General features: G+C 51.8%; 1 protein-coding gene across 1 annotated transcript in view; it reads left to right on the forward strand.

The window, feature by feature from the left end:
• The first annotated feature begins 6,763 nt into the window (after positions 1 to 6,763).
• Positions 6,764 to 17,272, forward strand: part of GDPD4 (glycerophosphodiester phosphodiesterase domain containing 4) — a 37,726-nt gene continuing 27,217 nt past the window's right edge. Inside the window, exon 1 of the mRNA XM_064440640.1 lies at positions 6,764 to 6,836. The gene's annotated coding sequence lies outside the window, so the exon portion shown is untranslated. The remainder of the gene's footprint in view (positions 6,837 to 17,272) is intronic.

Raw genomic sequence — 17,272 nt, forward strand, 5'->3', positions numbered from 1 at the left:
TAAATTTAGAGCCTTGTCTTCTTAGCTCCTGTGTGACTCTGGGGTAAGGTCTGCAGGGAGGGGTGATGCCTTGTGTTAGCCCAGCTGATCTATGGAGCGAAGAGGGGAAGAAAGATGGGGAGAAGCTTTGGGGAACACACACCTTCAGGTCTGGGCCAGATGGGATGAAGTGGCATCTAAATCCTAGTGGGAACAGTTGTTTTGTGTGTAACTGTGTAATATCAGTTTATTTGGGAGCGAAATGGGGGAATTAGTGGTAGGAGCAGCAATACACTGGTAGGTACAGCACAGATGTTCCTTATCACACGCTGCAGGGCAAACTGCAGCACCCCGTGCAGTTGGTGCTTTTACTGAGTACCTCAGTTTTAGCAGCACCCAGAAGACTTCTAAGCGTCGGGTCCCAAGCTCACGTTTCAGGAGGACCTGTCCTTGAACACGGTGAGCTGGGAACTTGCTGGGCTTTCCTGCCAGCTCCTCGCCCATTCCTGGGGCTGCAATGCCCTCTCCTGGCAGCTGCGCTGGGGATTCGAGTCTTTATATTGCTCAGTTTCCATGAGCATCATAAAAAGAAGCTTTTTCTGTTTCTTTCGGAGGATGCACGCTGAAGACAGCCAGCAGCCACCAGCAGGGATAAGGAGGTGGTCGTGACATGGGATTTGGTGGCCCAGTATGTCCATCCCCTGCAATCACCCCATCTCCAGCTTTGCCCCGTCTCATTTTTAAGTTATTATTTACACTTACGCATTGCAGCAGGCTCCTAAGGTGACCGTATCCCCCCCCCCAGGCCAACAGTTATGTGTGAGCCATCGAGGACAGGCCCTCTGCTCCCATCACAGCACAGGTCCTGGATGCTGGGTCCGCTCTGTATCAGCAGGGTGGGCGTTTGCAGACACCCCTGTGCTTCCTCCAGGTCTGGTGGGGCTTTCTGGTGGGCCAGGTCCATGCTGATGTACTGGTTAGGCCTCATAAGGCAGAAGGGGCACGTCCCCGCTGTCCTGTGACAGCTGGTGGGTTTGAGAGAGGCTGCGAGGCACTGCTGAGCAGAGGCTCGTCCCCTCCGAGTGAAGCCATGGGTGAAGTGAACAAGGACCCATCCCTCATCCCACATCTTGTGCCCCAAATCCCACTAACCTGCTAGCACCTCTGCTGGCAGTCAAGGTCAGGGTCCTGCTGGCCACATGTGCAGCTGTAACAGTGTCCAGGTCTCAAGCGCTCCATGAAGGGCAATGGGCAAGTAACAACCCTCTACTTTCTCACTAGTGGTGAGCTGAAATGCTCAACGGCTGCTCCTGGGGGCTGGAGCAGTGCAGGGGGGCAGTGAGCTGGGGGGCAAACTGCTCCCCCAGCCCCACACCTCCTTTTCGTTCCCCAAGCTCATGGCTGCATGGATGATGGTCCTAGGGGAGAAGCATCCACTACTTTCTTCTATTCCCTGTGTTTCCCAAACACCTCAGGCTCTAACCCCACTTCTCACCCAAGGTCTTTGAGTTTTGTAGGTACCCTGGAGCACCCCAGGCTTTGGGAATGACCCAACCCAGGGATGCTATAAGTTGCCCCATCTCTTTTGCCACCATGAAGAAGCCAGCAGGCAGGTCCCAGCCCAGGGAGGACAAGTGCAAGGTCACTGGTGATGCTACTGCAGAGCGAGCTGGTTGTGTCCCTACATTGGACACCATCCATCTCTGCTTTCCCCTTGCACTGGGGAGGGTGGGCTGGGTGCACCCAGGCAGGTGTGAGGGCTTTAGGCAATGCCACCTCCTCTGTTGGCGTGCTGGGGAAGGGATGTCTCATTGCTGGTGGCTTCCTCTGACCAGCTTGGCTCTGCTCATCCAGGCCACCCACCCATGTGAAAGGTGAGAAGCATCTTGTGAGGTCTCTGGCCTCATCCTGGTCATGACAAGTGCCACCTGAGAGCCTCTGTGGTGACAAAGCATCGTGGCCTGGGCTGGGAGAGATGGGGCGCAGCGCGGGCTTAACAGTCTGAGTGGTGGGAAACACCTCTGCTGACCCAAAATGAAGCTTCAAATCTGAACGCCCACCCCCCCCAAACTCATTGGGGCTCAGGAACATCACACACCTCATGGTTCCCTATAGAGCAACCTGTGTGGTTTATAGCCCTGGGAAAGGGGGAACCTCTCTGTGACATCCCTGTTCCCACCACCCGTGGAGAGAACATCAGGGAAAGGGCTAATGCGGTCCTCCAGATTCACCCACCAAAGAGGAGCGTGAGGCAGGCGGAGGCAGCACAGGGCAGCTGCCCAGGCGCTCACAAAACAAAACCCTGAGGTGCTTCGCTCCTGACATGCAGCATGGTCCCCCCACACCCTTTGCCACACGGCATTGCTTGGGTGCAGAAACAGATGGCCAAGGGATGGGTTATTGGACCCTCTTCTTCCTCACCAGCCCTTGCATCTGCTTTTCCCTTCTGAGACTCCCTTGGCCCTTTGGGGTAACTCAAGTTCCATCCTCCTGGGTGCGTTGCAACCCCCTGATTTCTGCCAAGAAGTAACAAAACAACGCCGTTGCATAAAAGACAGCCATAAAATACAGAAGAAGAGCAAGGACAGTCTCTCCCTCTCTTTTCACAATGCTGTATCAGCCAGTCTGTGGCGCCAGCAGCAGCCAGCCCCGCCGTGGGAGAGCGAGCGGCAGAGCTGCTGCAGCAGCAGCTGCGAGAGGCAGAGAGTTTGTCACTGCTGGACTCTTTGAAGGGCAAAGTGAAGCCCCCGCCACCCTCCATCCACACAGCATCGCGTGTATTTGTGCTGGGGGGCTGGTTCCCCACAGCTGGGCTGCACAGTGAATCCGCCCGGTCCCTCCATGCTGCCTGCCCGAGGGATGCAGCTCACTCAGAAACGATGCTCAGAGCCCCTCTCTGAACCCCAGGACTCGGCAGTAGCTGCCTGAAGGTGATTTTTTGAGTTTAAAGCCTGACAGTTAGGGTACATTTTGTACCTGGTCCACTGGCCATCTGCACACACTCCTGGACAAACCACTGGGTCTTTGGCAAGTCTCATGGGCTTTGCACCATTATTCACAGCCGCTGCCGTCACTCGGGAAGGGATGGCAGCATTTCTTGGGACGAGCGGGCTTCAGAATAACTCTGATCAATCCAAGCAGCCTGAGACATGGCGGTGAAGCAGATACCCTGGGATGCAGGAGCAGGGTCAGGCCCTGGCTTCCCTGGAGGCTGGCCAGCACCATGCAAAGGCTGCTGCTCCCCATTTGCACAGTGCCTCCTCTTTGCCCTGAGTTTTCCTGTACTGATATGTTGGGGGGGTGAGGGCTGATACTCACCTTGATTTTTGATGTTTCAGAGCCATGTGTCAAAGGGTTCAGGCTGGGAGGTGGAGAGAGATACCCCACTGCATCCTCGTCCCCCAGGGATCAGCGTGAAGCTGGCTGACATCATCTTTATACTTGGACACAGAATAACAGAATCATAAAATCATTAAGGTTAGAAAAGACCTTTAGGATCATCAAGTTCAACCATCAACCCAACACCCCAAGGCCTCCTAAACCATGTCCCCAAGTGCCACGTCTACATATTTTTTTAACATCCCCAGGGACGGGGACTCCCCCACCTCTCTGGGCAGCCTGTGCCAGGGCCTGACCCCTCTGGCATGGAAGGCATTTTCCCTCACATCCAACTTAAACCTCCCCTGACGCAGCCTGAGGCCGTTCCCTCTCGCCCTGTCACTGGTGACTTGGGAGCAGAGACCAGCCCCCCCCTCACTCCAGCCCCTCTCAGGCAGCTGCAGAGAGCGAGAAGGGCTCCCCTCAGCCCCCTCTTCTCCAGGCTAAACCCCCCCAGCTCCCCCAGCCGCCCCCCAGCACACTTGTGCTCCAGACCCTGCCCCAGCCCCGCTGCCCTTCTCTGGACACGCTCCAGCCCCTCCAGGGCCTTCTTGTCCCGAGGGGCCCAAACCTGAGCACGTGCCACATGTTGCAGGTCTGGTGGCACCTCTGCTTTCTTATGATGGGGCTTGGAGCCACCCAAGGCCCCTTTCTCCCCCCAGGCCATCCTCTGTGCCTCCATCGGCTGACACTTTTGCTCTTCAGTGGGATACTGCTCACTGCAAGAGGCAGGCGCTGCTCTCCCATGACCACGGGATCTGTGCCAGCATGCTGCCATCCCCTGGGAGGGTGAGGGCTGAGGTTTTGATCTGTTCAAGTCGTGTCCTCCTTCTGCCCCCATGCCCCTTATCATTCCTGGAAATGCCAACGCCATAAATGGTGCCATTTCTGTAATTAATCTCGTGGGGACATCGTTACCTGCATGAGTCACCTGCTCGCAAGGCTCTGCAGCAGCTCGTTGTGCAACCACGCAGTGGCAGGGAACAACATGCAAGCGCAGCCCGGGGAGGGGGACGCACCAGCCCCTTCATGCTGCCAAGGCAGGGCATTGCAAGAGGACAAATCTCCCAAATGGGGTAGGATGTAGGGTGGGATGACGTGAACGTATATATTTCCTCACAAAATACTCCACGTCGTGGCCAGCAGCTGGGCAGGGAGTCCCTCCCCACTCCTTGTTTGTACCATTTTCCCCCTGGTTTTATCTTCTCCTGACACAAACAGAGACAAAATTCACTGGGGTTCAAGGCTGACCTGCCCTGCTGATATCCCTGGGGTGGGTTTGCGGGGACCTGTGGCACCAGGTCCACGCAGGTGGTTTTCTTTATGGGCTCATAAACTCCAAGGCTGGGCGTACCAGCAGCAGGGCTCCAGCAGATTCTCTCTTGCCTTGTTGCTAGCTGCCGCCAGGGCTAGGACACCGGCTGGGACACTGGGTGAGGATTTTGCAGATAAGCTGGTGAACTCTGAGCTGAAGATACTGAAGCCAGAGCAGCCTCTGCCCAGCCAGTGAGTCCTTTGCCAGGTGTCTGAAGAGCAAACTGCAGCACTGAAGGCTGTACTCAGAAGAAAGCAAAACCATGGCATTATGTTAGGGCAAAGAACAGGGATATTTGGGGTTTTCTTTGCTTGTTAGGAGGTGGGGCTATGGCTGTGTTTTAAATGACCTTTTTCCTTTTTCAGGGCTCTTCCCTCCACTGCAGGGAGCTTTTTTGCATCAAACATGTTGCTCAACCCTGTCCCCTTATCCCCCATGTACCCCTTGGAGTCCATCCACGCCATGAGGATGCAGCAGCTGGGAGAAAGGCAGCTCACACAAGGGTGATAGTGAAGGCCCTTCAGAAGGTATTTCGGGAAGCGCTGACCTTGCCACTGGCTTTAAAGGCAGAGCAAAGCTCTTGGGCTCTCTGGACTCTCCCCTGCTCATTAAACTTGCCAGGCCACCCCCATGCCATGTCTCCCCTGGGCATGGACCTTCAGGACCTTAGCGTGGCCCTGTGATGGGGCTGGGCTCAACACAGCCACAAATACACGAGAAAAACCCAGTGGATCAACTCGGGAGATTAAAACCGCAAGGTGCCTGGAAAAGCTGCTGTTGCTGCTCCCTACACCTTGTCAGTGCCATCAACCTTCTTAGTCTCACCCTTCCCTGTCCTATTCAGCAGGTTTCCAGGAATCAAACCTTAAAGCAAGTAATATTTCTAGAGGCTCACACACGACCCATGCTTTTTTACTCCAGCCAGCTGAGCATTAGCTGGAAGATGATCAGAGATAAAGCCAGCTGCTTCTAACTTCGTACCTTGCGGTTCCATCATTTATTCCATATTCCAATACCAAAGGGAATGATGCTATTTTAGGACCTGATGCTAAGTAAGGACTAGCAATGCTGCTTTTAAAGTGGAACTCTTATAAGCCTTCTGCTCATCATTAGGTTTCAGAGTGAACCAGGCTGTCATTTCTGCAGCTCATCTTCTAATTCAGAGATCCTCTATGTAATGTGAACTGCCCCAAAACTGCTGGATCATCATTTCTGCCTGCTCTTCCCCTCTCTGTTTGCAAGGGCAATTTGCTGATTTTGCTTTTGAGGGACCCTCTGATCCGCCTTTTCATCCAACAAGAAAAATCCCAACGGGAGAGATGACAGGGATGAAAAAACTGCACCAGTTGTGCTTCAGAGATCCCTCCAGGGCTGGATGAGATGTTTCTTCAGCCACTCATACAGGGAAGAGGTTTTTAGGAGCAGAAGGATCTCCACAACGTTGCGCAGCTTCCTAGCCCGAGAAACGTTACAGATGCCTCTCCGAAAGTCCAGGGCACATTGGAGATTACAAAATACAACCACACAAAATGCTTTTGTTGTGCTGACCTGCCCCCTCTCCCCCTCCAAAGGAAATAATGTCTCTAATAGGATTTAAATATTAAAGCTCAAAACCGTGCAAAAAATAAGTAAAATAAGCAGGTTTTGCACCTAGGGTTGCTCAGAAATCAGGTGCAGCGGATTCCTGCCTGGGGCTTACAGCTGCGGGAAACATTTCCCTGGAGGAGGTTCGGGAGTTTTAATTCTGAGGGTCAGCAACAACGTGTCCTGCCGAATCTCCTTTGTCATATTTCATCGGAGCCCATCCTTTGGACACTTAATTCTGCCAAGGCGGGATCTGAATACCAGCCTCTCCTGTCCTGGGTGGGCGAGGGGTGACTGAAACCCGGGTTCACCTGCTAGTCCCTGGCGTCTCCGAGAGCCATGCAGTGAGCAGCTGCCCATGTCCCATGGTGAGATCTTAGTTTTTCCAGCCTTGGGGACTGAATTTATTATGCCCTGCGTGGCCCCTCCTACCGTGGGAGGGACAGCTCCAGCAGCCTCTCTAATACTGGGTATCACACAGCGGTGCCACCATTCAGGTCCTGGAGTGTCACAAGCAAAGGACACAGCAACCCAAGTGTGGAGAAAATAAAAATAACCCCTCCATGTGTGTCCCGGAGAGGTAAGTTACCTCCTCTCTTCTAACTCTTAAACATGCTCCTGCCCAGTGAAATTCATCCCTGCCTGCTCTTTCCTGCCTGCCCTAAAAGTTAGTACCATGGAGTGTGTGTGGGGGGTTATTTCTTTGACTTTTCCTTTTTTTTCCTTTGGACTTTTGAGTGTGTTGGTTGGGATGTGACAGCGGGTGACTGACCCTGCTCCTGCCTGGGCTGCAGCGAGAAACAAAGCCCGAAGAGCTGGAGAATGGGGACAATCAGTAACAAAAGGGGAGCAAAGGGGGTGATTTGTAAGGGGTGGGGGGGTTCTGATGGCTGGCTGGGGAGGAGAAGGTGCTCAGCGGTCCGGCTTCGCTCTCGGGGTCTGTGCCAGATGAGTTGGCTGGGACTTGTTGAAGGGGGAAACAGGAGCTGGGATGAGATGTGAGCGGTGGGTGGCTGGTGGGGTTGCTGTAGCCAGGGCAGCGGTGGGAGAGAAACGGCGGCCCAGCATTTGCAATGCTTGGGATAAAGGGCTGTTTCCATAGTAAAAAGGGAGAAAGGAGCCTCTCTCTTTCTTCCCCTGAGCTCGCCTAGCGTGTGACCGGGGAGGTTGACTTGGGAACAAATAACCCATGAAAGGGTAACATCTGGGAACAGCTGTAAATAATCAAGACCTAGTTGGAAAGCCTGGAAGCAACCCCCTGGTCCAACATTTACCCCACCGCTGCACATCACCCTCGGAGTTTTGAAGGGCAATTCTTTGGAGAGTAGCTCGGTTCAGACCTGAAAGCAGGATTTGGCCCTGGCTTTCGTCTGCTGTTGTTGCCCAAATATTTCCACGTTATTTGTAGGCATAACCATAATTAGCAGTGAAACGGGGGAATTTTCACTTCTAGTAAAGAGTGAATTTTAATTCAGTGTTGGGCACGCAGCTGATGTGAACCTGGGGACCGGTACCAGACCAACTGCGGGTTGGATAGTGCAAACTTTGATTAGGTAGAAGTCCCACCTGTGCTGTACATCACCTCCTCTTCACTTGTATGCTTTCTTTGGGAGTCCTGATCTCCCACTATAGCGTCTCTCAGGACTTATCCTCCAGCGCGTGATACCAGGTGGAAGGGCAAGAGAGAACGGAAATAATTTCCTACAGCTGCTCAAAGCTTTTAAGCTGCATTTAACAAAAAAAAAAAAAAAAAAAAAAGAAAGAAGCATAATGTATCATGCGACCAGCTGGATTTTAATTAAAAAAATGTTGTGAATGTGAAGGGAGCCAAAGCTGTTGCTTCCTTTCCAGCTTAGCTATTGAAATGTTTAAAAGGTGTGCAAGGTTTCCAGGGCAATTTGAAAACTTTGCAGAGAAATACAAAGCTGGGTTTCAGGACCAGTCCTGTACCTTCCTTATGCCGTGACATCGGACTGAGGAGGTGCTCGAATGGTGTCTTTTGAGCTTTATGTGTCATTTCTGGTGATGAAAATGCAGTTCTTTAAATGTGGTGGTGGTAGCTTGTTGTGAAACTACCTGCAGCTTACCAGGTGCCTCTGCGCAAGTTGTTACGTGCAGTCGCGCTTAGTGTGATAAAGTATCATCCGAAATATAAGAGAAAGCTTTTCTTGTTTTGTTTTAAAGTTTGTGGCCCTTTGACCATGTGCTCTCCCCTTCCTCCTACGTGAGAGCCCCGAATACCTCCTTCAGGCAAACTTTTCTTATTGTCACCAAATGGCTTCAGAAGTTCTCACCCATCAGCTGAGACACGTGTGCTCCTGCCTCCTTGCAGAGCGGGGCAGACCCTGCCCAGTGGCAAAGTCCCAGCTCAGCGTGGGGAACAGGCTGGAGGGAGCTCTGCCGTGGTTGCTCCCTGCAGACTGCAACGCCGTGCGTGCGTGCAGCCATAGCCTGGCTTCGGTCCCAGCCTAACGCCGCTTCTTGAGATATGTTGAAGGAGGAGGTTCTTACCTCATCTTGGAGTGACCACCTATGGTTTGGCTTGTAGGGCTGCCCCAGAGACCTCTGTGGTGTGCGATAAATGAGGGCTACTTTTTAGAAAAGCAGATAGGATAAGAAGTTGGGAAGATCTTTGGGCTGCAGACCTTACTGGAAGGAAAGAAAGGGAGCCAGCGTGGGTAGATCAGCTTGGAGACACGACCTGTGATGCACCCAGGACCATGCCTTCATGGTAGGCTGAGCCCTGAAGGCAGCACAGGCTTGGCTCCACGTTGCAACGTGTGCTCCAGCGGTGGACACCCTGCGCGAGAGCGCTGAGCGAGCTGCCTGGAGGTGCTCCTCTCGTCAGCATCTTGTCCTCATGCAGTCCTTCATGTGCTGGATGCTGCTTTCCCAGCAGCGTTGAAGGAGGAGCTGCAGCTGGCTGCTTTCTGGTGGCTGAGGGGTTGGCAGTTTGTAAGCTCTGAGTATATGGAGAGTGGCCTTGGCTCATGTTCCCTGCGACTCTCCTCTCTGACCTAAACCAAACAGTGAAAAAAGGATCGGGGAAGGACCTTCATGTGCTGGTGGTGCCTGGCTCTCCCAGATCCTGGTAAACACTTTTCTCACCCCAGTAGCTCATGTGCCTGGTCCGAGCTTTTCTATGGGGGCTTTGTCTAGGTAGCCAAGGCATTGGTGCCCATACCAAGGCAGCTTGTGAAGTCCAGGATGCAGAAGTTCCTTGAAGGTGAGCTGGAAGGTTTGCAGTGCTGAACTAGGCTTGCAGGGTTTGAGTGACGAATGCCTCTTCATCTTGGGCTGGATTCATACCCTGGGACATTCATCTGGCCTATTTAGACATCTGCCCTTGGATGAGTTGAGTTGTCCTAATTTCCTTTCACTGGCTGTACCAGGAGCTCAGGGAGACTTCTTAAACACCAAGGAGATGAGTCCAACTGCTCTTCCAGGAAGACCAAGGGAGGAATGAGAACACCCACCCCAAGCTCTGCAAGTAAATAAATTACTCCCTTCCTCCAGGCTGCTGGATGTGAGTGTTGCTGGGCGCTGATCCAGCAGCGCTGACTGTGCCGGGTGTCCTGGGCCTCGAAGAAGTCCGTCGAGGTTCTGCCCATGGGTTGCCTGCATGGGGTGATGCCCACATAATGAAACTCACTGATCTTCCTGCCTTGGTAAGCACATGCCATGGCTCACACCAGCCGACAGATGAAAATCAAATAAGCTGTGCTGTCCTCATCTGTCCCTCTTGTTACGCTGTTGGCGCAACCCTAAGTTGGGAAACTGAGGCTCTGGGTGACGGCTCCGCTGCGTCCGTAGGTTGGTGAGAGGTCAGGGGATTTGAGCATGGATCTTGTGTGTCAGACTAGCCTTTTCCTCTGAAGTGGGTTCAAAAGTTTTCTGAGGTGGCTCATGTAGAAACGTGGTAGTGTTTAATCAGCTAGGAATTATTTTCCTGTGGAAAGAGCAGAAACATATGTTTACAGTGCAAAAATGGGCCAGCCCTGATGCATTTGGATGCTGTGTATAACTAAACAGCGAAACCTCTCGCTGGTGGCACAGAAAGCGTCCTTTCCTCCCTTTTCCTCCCCTTCTTGCAGGGGTGTTTTGCTCCAAAGTCCGAACATTAACACCAAGAGATTGGGGGAGGGCCAGTGCTGGGGGCTTCGGCGCTGTGGCCGTCCAGGGCCCCCGTCCTTTGTCTGGGCTGAATAGCACTCTGCAGAGCTGCTGGGCTGAGGTATGTGATCTGCAAACCTCTTTTCTTCCCTCCTCTTGGCTGACAGACAAAGTCTTCCCTCGGAGACGATGCTCACGGCAGTGTGCTGCCCTCGGTTGGGCTGTGGGGCCAGAGGGGGTCCCCCACGCTGCGTCCCAATCTCCTCGTCTCCCCTTAACAGCAGGGCACAAAGAGCTGCTCAGGCATTCACAGGAGCAGAGAGGGACCCAAGCCAGGGCATGCTGAACTGCACAAAGTAGGATTTATCTTCAAAGAAATATTTCCCTCCTTTCTGAGCTCCCCCCCCTTTTTTTTTTTTTTTTTTCCCAAGGGATTTATTCCTCCTCCTCCTCCCCTCGAGTCAGTCTTTGAGCCGTGGAAGCACTTTTTTGCCTCCCCATTGCGGCTTTTCAATGGTGGGAAAGCAGCTTCTCAGAAAGCCTCAGGCCACCCAGGGGCAGAGCCTGGGGCTGCGCCCCACGTGCTGCACGGGGATGAGCTGGGCACGGCTGCACACATCGCTGCTGGTGTACTTGCACGGCCACATGCGTGGTGAGGACAGAACTTTTCCTTTCTCCTGTTGACCACGCTGTCATGTGGGGAGCAGCGTTTCACCCCAATTTGGTCATGCTGAGCCTCCATTTTCAGGCTTGACCTGGAGGTCTGAGTTCACTGATGCTCCCAGTTCCCTCTTTGGGTGAGCAAAATGACACCTAGACATGGACATCTTGTTGCTGCCAGCTGGGACTGCTTCTGGCTGGGTGGTGGAAGGCCTCCATGTGGTCACAGCTGGACAAATACTGTTCCTGACTTCTTTTGAGGCTAATTTCTGATGTACCAGAGTTTTACAGGCCATTACATGGCCAAACTAGGCCCTACCCACATTTTAGTACAGAGGAAATTATGGAAAACAGACATGGAAATACAAAATTCCACTGTGTTTGGGTCAGCATTTGATGTTGGATTTTGGGGCTTCTTTGCTATCCTCAGCCGGAATCTCCTCTCCCCCATTACCACCAATAAAGCCATCAGCAATTGCTGCCACCTGGGGCTAGGAGAGCACCTTGCATTGGACACAGGTCACCCTTTCCTGCCCTGGGGACTGGAGCATCCCTTCCCCAGCGCAGCAAGCGCTGGCACACCTCCTGCCCACTCAAGTCCCGGACCCACCATGATAGAGCAGCTGCAGCTTTAGTGCTTAAGACCATGGGAACCCATGGCTGGCATAGCCTGATGGCCACCAATCATGCTGGGCTGGTGGCTGCAGGTGGCTGCCTTTGCTCCCATGGTGCAGTGGAAGCTTCTAGAAGGACAGTTGGGGCTGTTGGAGGGGGTGGTGCAACGTTCTACAAGGAGGGTTGGAGTGAGCAAGGCCTTCCAGAAGAAAAGCAGAGTGGGCTGGGAGGACTTCTCTAGAAGGTAAGTGAGGTGGACCTCTCCAGAAGGAAGCTCTCAGTCAAAAATAATTTAATCCTAGACCCCACTGAACAGCTGTGCTGGCCATAACCTCCCATTCCCCCTCAAAGGAAAAATTCCATGGCTGAAATCGTCCCTATCCGTGGCAGACCCACATCTTTGCTCCTTGCAACAGAGGGATGCTGGTGGCACACAAACCTCTGCAGAATCGAAAGCACCCGGCCCTTTTGGGAGGTTTCTGAGTAATAACAACTGATGGGAACATGCTTGAGTCCAGCCAAAGTTGTGGCATTTGTGAAAAGTCTTCCGCCGCCCCTTCTTTTTCTTACTTTTTTTTTTTTTTTTAATTAAAGCTACTATTCATCAGCTTTATTCAAAATGCACATTTTGCTCCTAGTAGGCGAGAGGGAAAATCTATTGCAGGCCATGAGACCTTTTTACAAACACGGTGATTTCCCTTTGCCTGCTTCCACATGAAGCTGAAAGCATTTCTATAAAATCCCTTGTAAAAGCTCTGAGGCTTGGCCAATAATTTCCTGGGCACACATTTGTTAATGTAGCCCACAAAGTGTTTTAACGATGAACAGCTGTAATTTCTAACGACGATTATTATGATTAAATGAGGTTTCTGCAAGTGGTTACGAATAATTAGTAAGCCCTGGGGACAAACATGAGAGACTATTGAGAAAGGTACCTTGAAGGAGGAGAGAGACACCAAGAGTTTTGGGGGGAGGGTTGGGGGAGAGGAAAAAGTGATCTGTGCAAAAAATGTGGTTCAAGTTTGGAGCTCTATTTCCTATGATGGTCACTCTGGAATAACGCCAGGGATTAAGGTGCCTTTTCTACCCTAAATTCTCCTGGCCAAAGTCCGGTTTTGTTTTAGGGTGAATAGAACCCACCTTGGAGCGAGGCTTGCATCACCATGCAGGTAAACATGTAGAAGTTTGGGGCTGGCAGCAGCTTTACCAAACCCATATCACTCATGGCCAGCAATGTGGGTTCCTCAAGGGCTTGTCAAAGTGACCCCACAAAATGAACTGGCTGCCTCAGAAGATCTTGCCCTAAAGCATTTGGAAGCGACCACAGGTGAGGGACTGACTGCTGAGCAGGCCACATCGCCCATTTCCAGCACAGCTCCTGCTGGGTGCCTGACCTTTAGACCAGAGAGTCCTCTGTGGTGGGGATAAGTCCCTGTGCAATCCTAATAGATGCAGGATTTCGGCTGTATTTGTAGGTTAACTTGTTTGAAATGGGCTTGATTATTTGTGTCTGTTCAAAGTGTGGTGGCATATTACAAAGCACAGGGCATTAACCTTGGTAGAAACCTCCTCGTTGCTTTGAAAACCACAGCCATTGCATGTTGGAGGTGTACTACAACAAATAAGTGGAGAACTATTGTCCCTGCAAACTCAGGAGCACTTATTCCTTGTTAACCCCTTCTACTTCCACATTTGTTCATTATTTCTTGTGTTAAGCCCTAGTGTTTCTTTTTGCTAATGGCTGTGATCCTCCACCTCAGAGCCAACAGCTAATCAACTCATGAGATGTACTTTGCATGTGTTTTTCCCAGGCTGCACATACTGCCTGGGATCTCACACAGAAGTAAGGTATAATTAGGGCTTATAAAGAAACTGTTGAGAGTTCTTAGTGATAAATTATAATTATCATCTGTCAGGGAAAGGAAGGGATATAGAATATATTCCCTATCATAAGGAGATTATGACTAGCTTTATTTTAATTGATCCTTTTTCCTTTCCTGCGTTAAACGTCATTTATTCTCTGAAAAGCAACTGAAAGCAGATGATGGTGAAATAAAAGGGATCCGAGGCTGTGATCCAGACCCCACGGCAGACTCCATAGGGTAGAAATGCAGGTTTAAAGGATGCTCTTTGCTGAGATTCTCTGACTGATGGCAAGGTCTGTGTGCAGCTCGTGGTGATGGTGATCAACCATCAGCTTGCCAGGAGGTTGATTTTACTCCTTTGCATCTGTTGGTGCAATGCTGTGGAGGACTCCTAGGTGGAAGGGCAGGAAATGATGCCCCAGAGAGCGGTGGGATGGCACCAGATGACCACACAAGGGAGCTGCAGGTGGCAGGGAGGTTCAGCTCAGGCTCAGGGCACCTCTTCTGCCTAGAATTAGGTTCACTTTCTCTCAAAATCCCTTGGACAGGGTGATGTGGGCATCACCCCTATCTCCTGCCTGCGTCAGGCTTCATACACCATCAAGATGCTCAGGGCAAGCTCACCATGCTGAGGTGCTGAGAGGTAACCATCTCCGTGTCCCTCATCTGGCTGTTGGTACCCATGTATTTTTCTTTCTAACTCTCTGCCTGCAGCTGACTGGGAATTGTGTTTGTGATATCTGGAAAGAGCCCTGCACCCACCTGCCTACATGTTTTAGGCTATTGTGTTGGAGAAAGTTGGGTAGAAGCAGGACAAAGGAAAGGGAGAAAACATGGACCTAAAAGGTCCAAAGACAAAGCTACAGGGTAAAGCCAGATTTGGCTGCTGTACCTCTTTGCCCACTGAAAGATGAATGCCCCAGCTTCACAGCACCAGAAAAGACAAAGGCACTCTCTCTTGCTTGTGCACTGGCCTCAGGCAAGCTCTGCTTGCAGTACTTTCTGCGTTCAGCCTGTGCAGCTGAATATGTTTCCTGCTTTTTCGCCCCTGCTCCTTCCTCCATCATCCCCCTGGGGCTATTTCTCATGCTTTTCCTCACTCTCTGTCAAGCAGTGGGAAAGGAGCAGCCCCGCACAACTGCCTGCGATTACAGGGACTCTTATCTGTGAGCAAACAAAGTCTCTGTTTGCAAGGGAAAGACCTGAGGTCCCTTGGGTTTATGGAGCTGAAAAACATATGTTACCGTTTTCACGGCTCACTTGCTAAGGAGTCCTAAACTTTGCTCTCCTACTGATGCATCTTTTCCTGCTTGCTCTTTGCTCCCATGGCTTTCCCAGTGAATGGATCCAAGTTTGCTGTTTCCCTCCTCTATCTGTTTACCTTTGCCTGGTGGAGATGGGCAGGGATTGCAGATGACCCCTAAGTTTTAGGAGCATTATGCTTCAAATCTAGATGCAAGCACTGTAAGGCCTCTTGCTACGTCCTGGCAATGACTGAACCACTCCAAATCCCAACGCAGACCTCCCGTCTTTTGGCCTCTGCATCTACCACGTGTTGCAGTGTTGTTTGCCCCTTAGGTGGTTCCTGGGTCCAAATGCTGGGATATTATCTTTGTTAGGATCGGATGCTTGTGAATCCAATTGTTTCAATGTTTGATGTGGTCTGAGGCACGGGAGATTCAGCCAGACCTTGGGAGAAATGTTTTTATGCCTTCTAAATGCCTCACTGCAGCTGTAACAGCAGGCTGGTAATTTGTGAGCAAGGAGGGAAGTGTGGGATGGAGCTCATGGAGAACCTGAAGAGTGGCTGAGGTGCAAGGAGGGAGCTTGCATTAAATTAAATGCAATATATGAACATATGGTGGTGCGCCTGAACCTGGGAGAAAGCGTGGAGGTAAAAGGGAAGCAGTGATGCTTGTCTGGAAGGACACAGATAAAGAGAAGAAAGGGGTGCCTGGAGATCTGGGTACATTTTGAGCTAAGAAAGAGCTTTCTGGCTGCCCTTGTGTTTGCCTTTGCCTTCCTCATCCTCACACGGGACTTGTCACCACTAAGAGGGCTTTCTCCTGGACTTCTCCTGGAGTCACCACTGGAGTGTTTGCTGATACCAGCAACAGCACAGTGCAAATGCATCGCAGATACTTGCATCCCACAGAGCTGCAGAGGGAGATGAGCTCTTCTTAGGTGTCACTGCCTTCAGAGCAAAGTAACCCAAATATTTGGTGGGTCATCTCTGGTTTCCCTTATCCCTGTCAGCTCTTTCCTTTGCATCTACACACAAGTGTTGCCTTTGTCTGGTGTCTCAAGCATCTCCTGTGCTGTGTTCCTCAGCAGAGGCCCAGCAGTCCCCTACAGCTGTGAGGCAGCGTGGCTCCCACTGTCCCGTTTGTTTTTATCTATGTGAGTCCCATATGCACAGAGGGAGCAGGAACATCCCCAGGTCAAGTCATGAGCTGGGGCTTGGCAGAGTGGTTTCTGCTTTGGATGAGAGCTTGCTGATCCCACTAGATGTGTTATAACAGGTATATTGAGTTCCCTGGTCTCTAGCCTCTGTTGGTCTCTGCTACTATTTCTGGATGCGTCTAGCAGGCGACTGCAAGGTCTTTTGTGCATAGCCATTTGAGCAAAGGAGAATTTCAGTAAGAACAGATGCTGGTTGTGGTGGGTTGGCCCTGACTGGGTGCCAGGGTCCCACCAAAGCCGCTCTATCACTCCCCCTCCCCAGCTGGACAGAGCGAGATCACCACCAATTACCATCACAGGCAAAACAGACTCGACTTGGGGAAATTAGTTTAATTTATTACCAATCAGATCAGAGTAAGGTAATGAGAAAATAAAAACTAAGTCTTAAAACACCTTCCCCCCCCCCCTCCCTTCTTCCCAGGCTTAACTTCACTCCCGATTTCTCCACCTCCTCCCCCTGAGCAGCGCAGGGGGACTGGGAATGGGGATTGTAGTCAGTCCATCACACATTGTCTCTGCTGCTCCTTCTTCCTCAGGGGAAGGACTCCTCACACTCTTCCCCTGCTCCAGCGTGGGGTCCCTCCCACGGAGACAGTCCTCCACGAACTTCCCCAACGCGGGTCCTTCCCACGGGCTGCAGTTCTTCATGAACTGCTCCAGCGTGGGCTCCTGTCTCCATGGGTCACAGATCCTTCCAGGAGCCTGCTCTGGTGCGGGCTTCCTACAGGGTCACAGCCTCCTTCAGGGATCCGCCTGCTCTGGCATGGGATCCTCCATAGGCTGCAGGTGGATATCTGCTTCCCTGTTAACCTCCATTGGCTGCAGGGGGACAGCCTGCCTCACCATGGTCTTCATCACAGGCTGCAGGGCAATCTCTGCTCTGGCGCCTGGAGCATCTCCTCCTCCTCCTTATTCTTCTTCTTCTTCACTGACCTTGGTGTCTGCTGGGTTGTTCCTCTCACGTATGTTCTCCCCTCTCTCCAGCTGCAGTTGCACAGTGTTTCCCCCCCCGCCACACACCTTAACTATACTATCCCAGAGGCGCTACCACCATCGCTGATGGGCTTGGATTTGGTCAGCTGGCATTGGGTCTACTGGACATGGGGGAAGCTTCTAGCACCTTCTCACAGAAGCTGCCCCTGTAGCCCCTCTGCTACCAAAACCTTGCCATGGAAAGCCAATACGCTGGCAAAGGATGGGAGAGAGCGCTGGGCTCCTTCTTATAAATAGCACCAAAGAATTTTTTCCTGGGTGCAGAATTTGCAAACTCAGATGTCTCAACTTAAGTCTTGTAAGTGCT

The sequence above is a fragment of the Phalacrocorax carbo genome, chromosome 1 (genome assembly GCF_963921805.1).
Source record: "Phalacrocorax carbo chromosome 1, bPhaCar2.1, whole genome shotgun sequence".
In the NCBI taxonomy this organism is placed as follows: domain Eukaryota; kingdom Metazoa; phylum Chordata; class Aves; order Suliformes; family Phalacrocoracidae; genus Phalacrocorax; species Phalacrocorax carbo.